The sequence below is a fragment of the Callorhinus ursinus genome, unplaced genomic scaffold (genome assembly GCF_003265705.2).
Source record: "Callorhinus ursinus isolate GAN/ISIS: 27379988/994484 unplaced genomic scaffold, GSC_fseal_2.0 scaffold2, whole genome shotgun sequence".
Lineage (NCBI taxonomy): Eukaryota > Metazoa > Chordata > Mammalia > Carnivora > Otariidae > Callorhinus > Callorhinus ursinus.
Window position 1 is genome coordinate 55,083,570 of NW_027397064.1, and position 7,438 is coordinate 55,091,007.

Genomic DNA, 7,438 nt, shown 5'->3' on the forward strand with positions numbered 1-7,438 from the left:
TCTAGTAAAGAAGATAGTTCCTGCTCCGTGGAACGGAAGGTTGACATCCATACAAATTCCTTTGGTTTTCTTGGGAAGGCTTAATCTTCTTGATTTTCTATCTCCTGGGCTGTTGTGGTTGAGATCTGGCAGGTGCAAGTTTGTTCTCGACCTTGCTTTTAAGCGCGGGGTCCCCAGACCAGCAACATTAGCCTCACCTGCAAAGCGGTGGGCCCCCCTCTGGGCTTAAGGAATCAGAATCTCTAGGGATGGGCCCAGAGATCTGTATCCTTACAAGGGTTCAAGGTGATTCTAGTGCACTCTAAGATATGAGAAGCCTTGAACTAGAATAAAAAGGCAGTGTCGAGTAAAATAATATGAAAGGCAGTACAAAGTAATAGTTCAAACTCTGACAATTGCCAGCTAGGCGGCCTTGGACAAATGAATATCTCTCTGTGCCTTGGTTTCCTTGATTCTGAAATGGTTGGGTCTGCTTCATAAGGTAGTTGGGAAACTCGAAGGAGATAGTACAGGCAAAGCCTTGCCCATATTTATTGGGTATTCGGTACATTTTACTTATTAATCTCATGATTACTACAATCCCAGATGTCTCTAGCTCTGGCAGCTCATGGTGTGAGTTCTAGAACTTTCCTCATGTTCTTGATCTTTCTCTCTCTCTCTCTCTCTCTCTCTGTCTCAGAGCCTTCACAGCCCCATCCAAACCTTGTAGCTGCTTTGGAGTGAGCTCTGCAGGGCCTCCTGAGCATCTCCAGTGGCTCCCTGGTTTGAATCTTCCCAGGAAATCCAGAAGAGATTAAACCATATTTGGTCCTACTTCATGCTCTAGGAAACAGGTTGTGGGAACCTTATATTCTGAGCCAAAATTCCAGACCCATTAGCCACAAGCATGAGTCTCCTTAGGCAGAGAGGGAGGCTCCAACACCGGGACTGCCTGCAGAAATCTGAAGTGTCTAGCCTTGCTGGGTTGGAGAGTCCCACTCCAGCTGTTCTTTGTGGCGACTGCCACCAGCATCCATGCGGCCACTTTTGGAGCAACAGGTCAGACCCCTCTCCAGAGCAGCCCGTAGCCAGCCCCTGCATCACAGAATACAGAATACAGACAGGAGTGGCCGGCTGAGTGGCAGCTGCCCTTGCCTCCCTTGGGCCTACCATAATGTCTCCCTGAGGGCCAGCCCAAGCTTGGATGAGCCTTGGAAAATTAGTGGGCAATTCTGACTGGTTTAATTTTTCTCTCTGAAGAACTTGAGAGGCCATGTCCTCTTAATCATCTTTTGAGAAGAAAGACAAGAGAGAAACATTCAAGAAAACACAAAGCAGTTAATCTATTCATTCATGTTCAGTAAATGACTCTGCGCTCTGAGTACATTCATTCTTTTCTTCTATGCTCATTGGACACCCTCTCTGCACGGAGTGCTGGTGGCACGAGGGTGAATTAGGGACATTTTGCCCTCGAGAATTCTGCAAGCAGGCACGGAGGAGGAGGGCAAAGGAGCCTATCGCTTGATTGAGTACTCACCGTGTGCCAGGCATGGGGCTAAGTTGCTTCACCCTCATGAGAACCCCATGAGGTCAGTATTGTTACTTTCATTCGACAGATGAGGACATGGAGGCCAAGGGAGAGGAAGTGACTGACTTGGAGTCAGCCATTTGGGAAGTGACAGTACTCTGTGACACAAAACCTTCCCTTCTTTCCTTTAGCATGCTGCCTCTGTGGGAGCTTGCTCGCTCCTCTCCAGTGCAATGGACAGGATTATGAAGTACCGTGAGAAGATGCAGTTTCTGAGGGCCCTGGCCAGTGGAGAGGGATAGCTCCTGGCTGCCTCTTGGGCTTTGAGGCATAGTGTGAGGGAGGGTGTAAGCCTGGGGAAGCAGGTGGCGGCAAGTTCCTGAGCAGTGCTGCAGGGAAGGCTGGGCGAGGGGGCAGGATGGGCCAGGTGGGCCCTGGGTATGCACTACAGGAGTCCATGATAAGGAAGCTGAAGGACCAAGCGGCTATTATCCTAGGTCAGGCCTTGTCCTCGATGTGATCCTGGCCAGTACCAGTTATCAGGCAGAATTGGATAAGCTAGGACAAAACTTGGGATGTATCTTGCACTCCCGGAGAAGAAGCAATACAACTTTGTCCGCGTGTTACATTTGCTTTCATTTTTATCATCACTTCCCTGCCCCCCACCATTCCTCAGTGCCCACAGGTGCACAAAGTGCTCGTCATTAGGCTCAGAACAGGTCCAAAAATACTAATAGCTCTCGTCGCCCAGCCCTTCCCCTTGTCCATGCTGGGTCATAGCAGCCACCTCCTGCTGACATCAAATGAAAATATCAGGCAGAAACTGGCACCTGCAGAGAAGTGAGAAGGTCCCAGGTGCTCTGACATGCCTTGGGTGCCCTCACAAGGCACTGACATGATTCCCAGTTTCTGGATATGGTCACTGAGGCTCAGAGAGTCCAAGGTGTGAAGGACCCAGCTAATGAAAGTGGGACACTCTCTTTCCAAAGTTAGTGCCTTAGGAGTTCAGGGGGCAGTTGATAGGTATCTGGGGACAAATAACAATCTGTGATAAATTTAGTTGATTAAAGTTAATGAATTAAAAGCTAATCAACTTAAAAAAAAAAGTTAATCAACTTGTATTGCCGAAGTTAAAGCAGTGTGGTAAAGAGGCAAAACAGACTGGACTTTGTAGTCAGGTAGTCCTGGGCCCAAATCCTGATCCCACTGAGCCTTACTGGGTTAATCCCTACTTCCCCTGAACCTTATTTTGTTCATTTGTAAAATCAAAATAATAGAACATACTCTATGGGGTCATCAAGATGAAGTGGTACAATTTATGTATACTATGTAGCTCTGTTCTTGGCAAAAGATATCTCCTCCTCCATCCCATCTTCTTCTCCCACAAATGCTTGCTTCCAGATTAACTGGTTTGGACACATGGACATTGGCCATTTTGATCTACTCAGCTTGAATATCATTTTATTTCCCTGAGATGGTAGGGATACCCACATACTTTATTTTCATGGCCAGGCACAAGGGAGCCAGGATGATCAGCACGATGGCACAGCTCTCCTCCAGTACTGCCAAATGACCTAAATCAGCATGGTTGGCTTTTTGAAATTGCCATGGTTTCATGATTTCAGGGCTCCATGGTAGTTTCATGTGGCAGAGATGGGCCAGTAGTTCATCAACCTCTTTCTTTTCCTCTTAGCCAGACTATATTCCCCAGTCTCCCTTAGAGTTCAATGATCATGGGACTGAGTTCTGGCCAATAGAAGATGAATGGAAATGATGGGAATGTGGAAAGTGGGTGAAAAGCCTAGCCTCTAAGAATCTCCCACAAACCCTCCTCTCTTTCCTCATCTGCTGCCAAGATAGAAGATCAGAAGGACTCTAAGGCTGATGAAGAGGGGGAACCTGGGTCTCTGTATGACTGCATGGAGCAGAGTAACCATCCCACATCCCAACCTGCATTGGACTGTGAGTGAAACATAAACTCTTACTATGTTAAGCCCCTGAGGTTTGGGGTTCTTTGTAATAGCAATTAGCCCACCCTAAATGATACAGGCTGCTTATGACTTAGAGCAGGATCTTTCCAGCCATCATTAATACTCTCTCTAAATGACCGTATAAAATCAAATACCCTGGGAGGGGTAATATATTTCTTTACATTAGCATAAATTAAGTTCTAAGCTTCGCCTGCCAGGTCCATGCAGGGCCCTCCAGATATATGGCACTGATTTGACTGCAGGTACACCTGAGGTGGGGAGACGGCCAGGGCAGTCGTTCTCAAAGCTTCAATATCACTTGCAACTTGTGAGAAATGCAAATTCTTGGGCCCCATCTCGGGTCTACTGGATTAGAAACTCTGGGAGTGGGGCCTGCTTTCCCAAGGCTTCCAGTGATTCTGGGGCATTGGGCAGATGTTTGAGAACACCTGCAGGAGGACCGCTGGAAACCTGCTCCCATGCAGACCAAGGGCACCGGTCAAAGGGGACAAGGGAGGGTTGGGGGACCAAAGATGAGGACTTGGCAATGATTCCTTACGATTATATTGTTGATCTGACACAGAGTTGAAGAATGTGATTTGTCACATCATAGAGAATTAATGGCTATACCTGAATTCTTAGTGTTAGTCTGCTAGGGCTGCCAGAACAAAATACCACAGACTGGGTGGCTTAAACCGGAGAAATTTATTGTCTCACAGGTCTGGAGCCTGGAAGTCCAAGTTCAAGGTGCTGAAAGGTTTAGTCTCCTCTGAGACCTCTCTCGTTGGTTTGCAGATGGCGGCCGACTTGCTGCCTCCTCACATGGTTGTCCCTCTGTGTGCATATACCCCTGGTGTCTCTCAGTGGGTCCCGATGTCTCCTTCTAAAGACAGTACACAGATTGGAGTAGGGCCCTACCCCACAGACCTCATTTTAACTTAAATCACCTCTTTAAAGGCCTTATCTCCAGGTAGTTACACTCTGAGGTGCTGGGGGTTAGGGCTTCCCCATGTGAATTTTGGGGAGAACACAGTTCAGCCAGCAACAGCTATGTAATCTGGAATATTACTACTTTCTAATTTTCTTGTCCCTCTTGAAACTCTCTTAAATAGTCGTGGAGCCAAAGATAGTTACATGCTAACTTTATTTTAACACATTGTTTGGAGTAAAAACGTATTCGATTTTATTTTAACAGTGAAGTTACAACTGAATGAATATTTTTGGGCAGGAAGTTGGCTGATTGAAACTGGATCCAGATAAAAGTAATGCAAAAGGAAATGGGCCCTGTTTTAAAGAGAGTTTCCCCAAATGAATGTAGAGAGCTTGGCAAATGGGGGTGCTGGAAAACAACCTTATGATCCGTCGGAAACACATTTGGTCCTGAGTTGAGGGCCGCTTAATGCCACGGTAAATGGAAAAAAATATGTCTTTGAAATTTTGGTCTTTGGAAATAAACAGGAAGATACTTTCGTTAGGATAGAAAAATGAGTTCCTCTGAGATGCTTCTGAGTCAGCTTGGCTTGTTAGTAAGCTGTGGTAATCATCCTAAAGAGTCATAATGACTGAGTAATGCAGAAGGAATTGTATAGGTGGAAAACAGAATGCTTAAACGGACCGACAACTCTTCTTCCAACTCATGTTTGACCGGCTCGAAGGTTTTTCCCGAGAGAACTCTTCAGCGTGTCAGAGCACTGCTCTCTCTTTCATTCCACATTCTCTGTTCATGAGTGTCTCCTCTTTCTTAGGCACCCCTCCTTCATATTAACTAGCAGGGGTCACGGATTCGGTGCCCTGGCTGCCAGGGTGAGCCCTGCCATACCAGCTTCAGGTAGTCCAAACTTGGGGCAATCTAGCTGCCTTTAAAATCCTACTGAATGAACTTTCTTATCATTTGTTAACTGCCAGGGCAAAGTTCACTGAAAAACATTCTCACAGCTAGTCTGAGAAACAGTGGCGGTTGAAATCCTCTGCACACGGGCACGTTAGCCTATGCTCAAAATATGCTTATGGGGCAAATTCTGATATGATTAATGTTGGCATCATTGAGCATACATTAGTGGAATTTGCATAATATAAATTTGAATAATGTTCAAGGACATTAAATGATTTCAGATTTAATAATGATCATAATAGCTAACATTAAGGGAAGCATTATATGTCAGACATGGCTCTAAACATTTTATATAATAATGTAATTGGTCCTCACAACAGCTCTAGGAAATAGGTCCTGTTATCATACCCATTTTACAGTTGAGGAAATTGAGGGACAGAAAGGTTCAGTAACACAGTCCGATATCACGCAGCTAGCCCCGAAGCAGCAGAACTGGGGTGTGAACAGACAGCCTTGTCTCCAAGCCGAGCCTTATGTGGTTGTCGGTGAGTACACTGAGCCAGAAAAATGGCTTTGCCTTGCCAGGACCGGGCATATGAGAGCTGCACGGAGGCTTCTCTCTTAACACAAGGCTTCGGCAAACTGATATTCACCCAAAAGCGTTATCTGGGGGAGTTTGGAAACAAAGTGTGATGTAGGACTAGGGTCCTTGGACCTCCCCTCTGTCGCTTTGGAGAAACTCTTAGGCCTGCACGCGCTTCAGAAATGTCTACTGAGGGCTATTTGCTGGGTCCCAAAGAACTGCGGTCTTGACTGAGACAGCCCCTGCTCTCTGGGAACACGGTGGCGTTGGGAGAGCCTGACCCGAAGACGTAACGAGGACCCAAGCTGACAGCCCTGAGAGTAGAGGTCAGAGTCGGGGAGCCAGGCCAGGGACTGGGGAAGATTTCCCAGAGGAGGTACTGACTGTGCAGAGGCGAAAAGATGACTAGAACTTCACTGCTGAGTCAGTGGGGAGGGGGTGTTTCAGGGCATAGAGGGGGAAGACACAAGGGGTTCCTCAATAGGAGCACAAGTGGGGGCCGTGATGAGGCCCAAGGGTTGGGGCTTGGACCGTCCTGGTAGGGTGCAGAGTCAGCCAAGATTTGTAAGCCAGATAGTGCTATCCACAACGACACATTTGCTTTTTTAGCAAGATAAGTCCGGATTTGTCTAACTGGAATACGGGTGATTCATGGGACAGTATTTATTGGTCCAGAAATGGCCTTATGCTAACGTGGAAGAAGTGGTGGTCTTGGTGCTCCAGATCCCTCCAGAGCCCAACCCCACTTACATCTCTTTACTTGTTTGCTGATGTTTGGAGTACCACGGCTAGAGACTTATTCCTTTTTTAAAATGCTTTTTCTACCACGTGCAGGATAGTCTCGTAAGTCACTTAAACCTAGCCATGCTAGCAGGCCCGTGCAGCTTTCCTGAGGGTGGGTTGTGGTGAGACATGGAGGGAAGTGGGAGAGGAGGAGATCGTGGGGAGGGAGCCCTAGGAGCGCATGGGGCAACACAGCAGTAATCCCGAAGGGGACTCGTGGCACAGTTACCCCAAAAGATGATGTCGTATCAGGGGCAAATTGGAGATGCTGTGGAGTTCTGACGATTTTTCAAGTGACGAATCTAAATCTTTAGCTTATTAAATACTTTAAAACCACAAAGATTTACCATAATAATTTTGAGGGGCCATTTAAAGGACTTCTTAGTGGCAGACAGCAGAATCCAGTTCTGGTTAATGTAAGCAGAAAAGGAGTTCATTAAAGGATATTCAGCAGCACATAGAATCTCCAGGAGGGCTTGTGAACCAGGCACGGAGTCTCTGTCTAGAGCCAGGGATGATGACCAAAATCACACAGCAGAAGTGGTCTAGTGAGAACCCTTCTGCTTTCACTTAGAGCACAGATACTATACTAGGCACGGCCAACACTGCTGATTTTGGTGCTAAATGATTCCACCAGAACTGCCAAATTGCCTCTGAAAATTGCATCCACCTTCACCAAAATGGAGTCTAGAAAATCCGCCATATTCTCCTTCTTCTTCTTCTTCTTCTTCTTCTTCTTCTTCTTCTTCTTCTTCTTCTTCTTC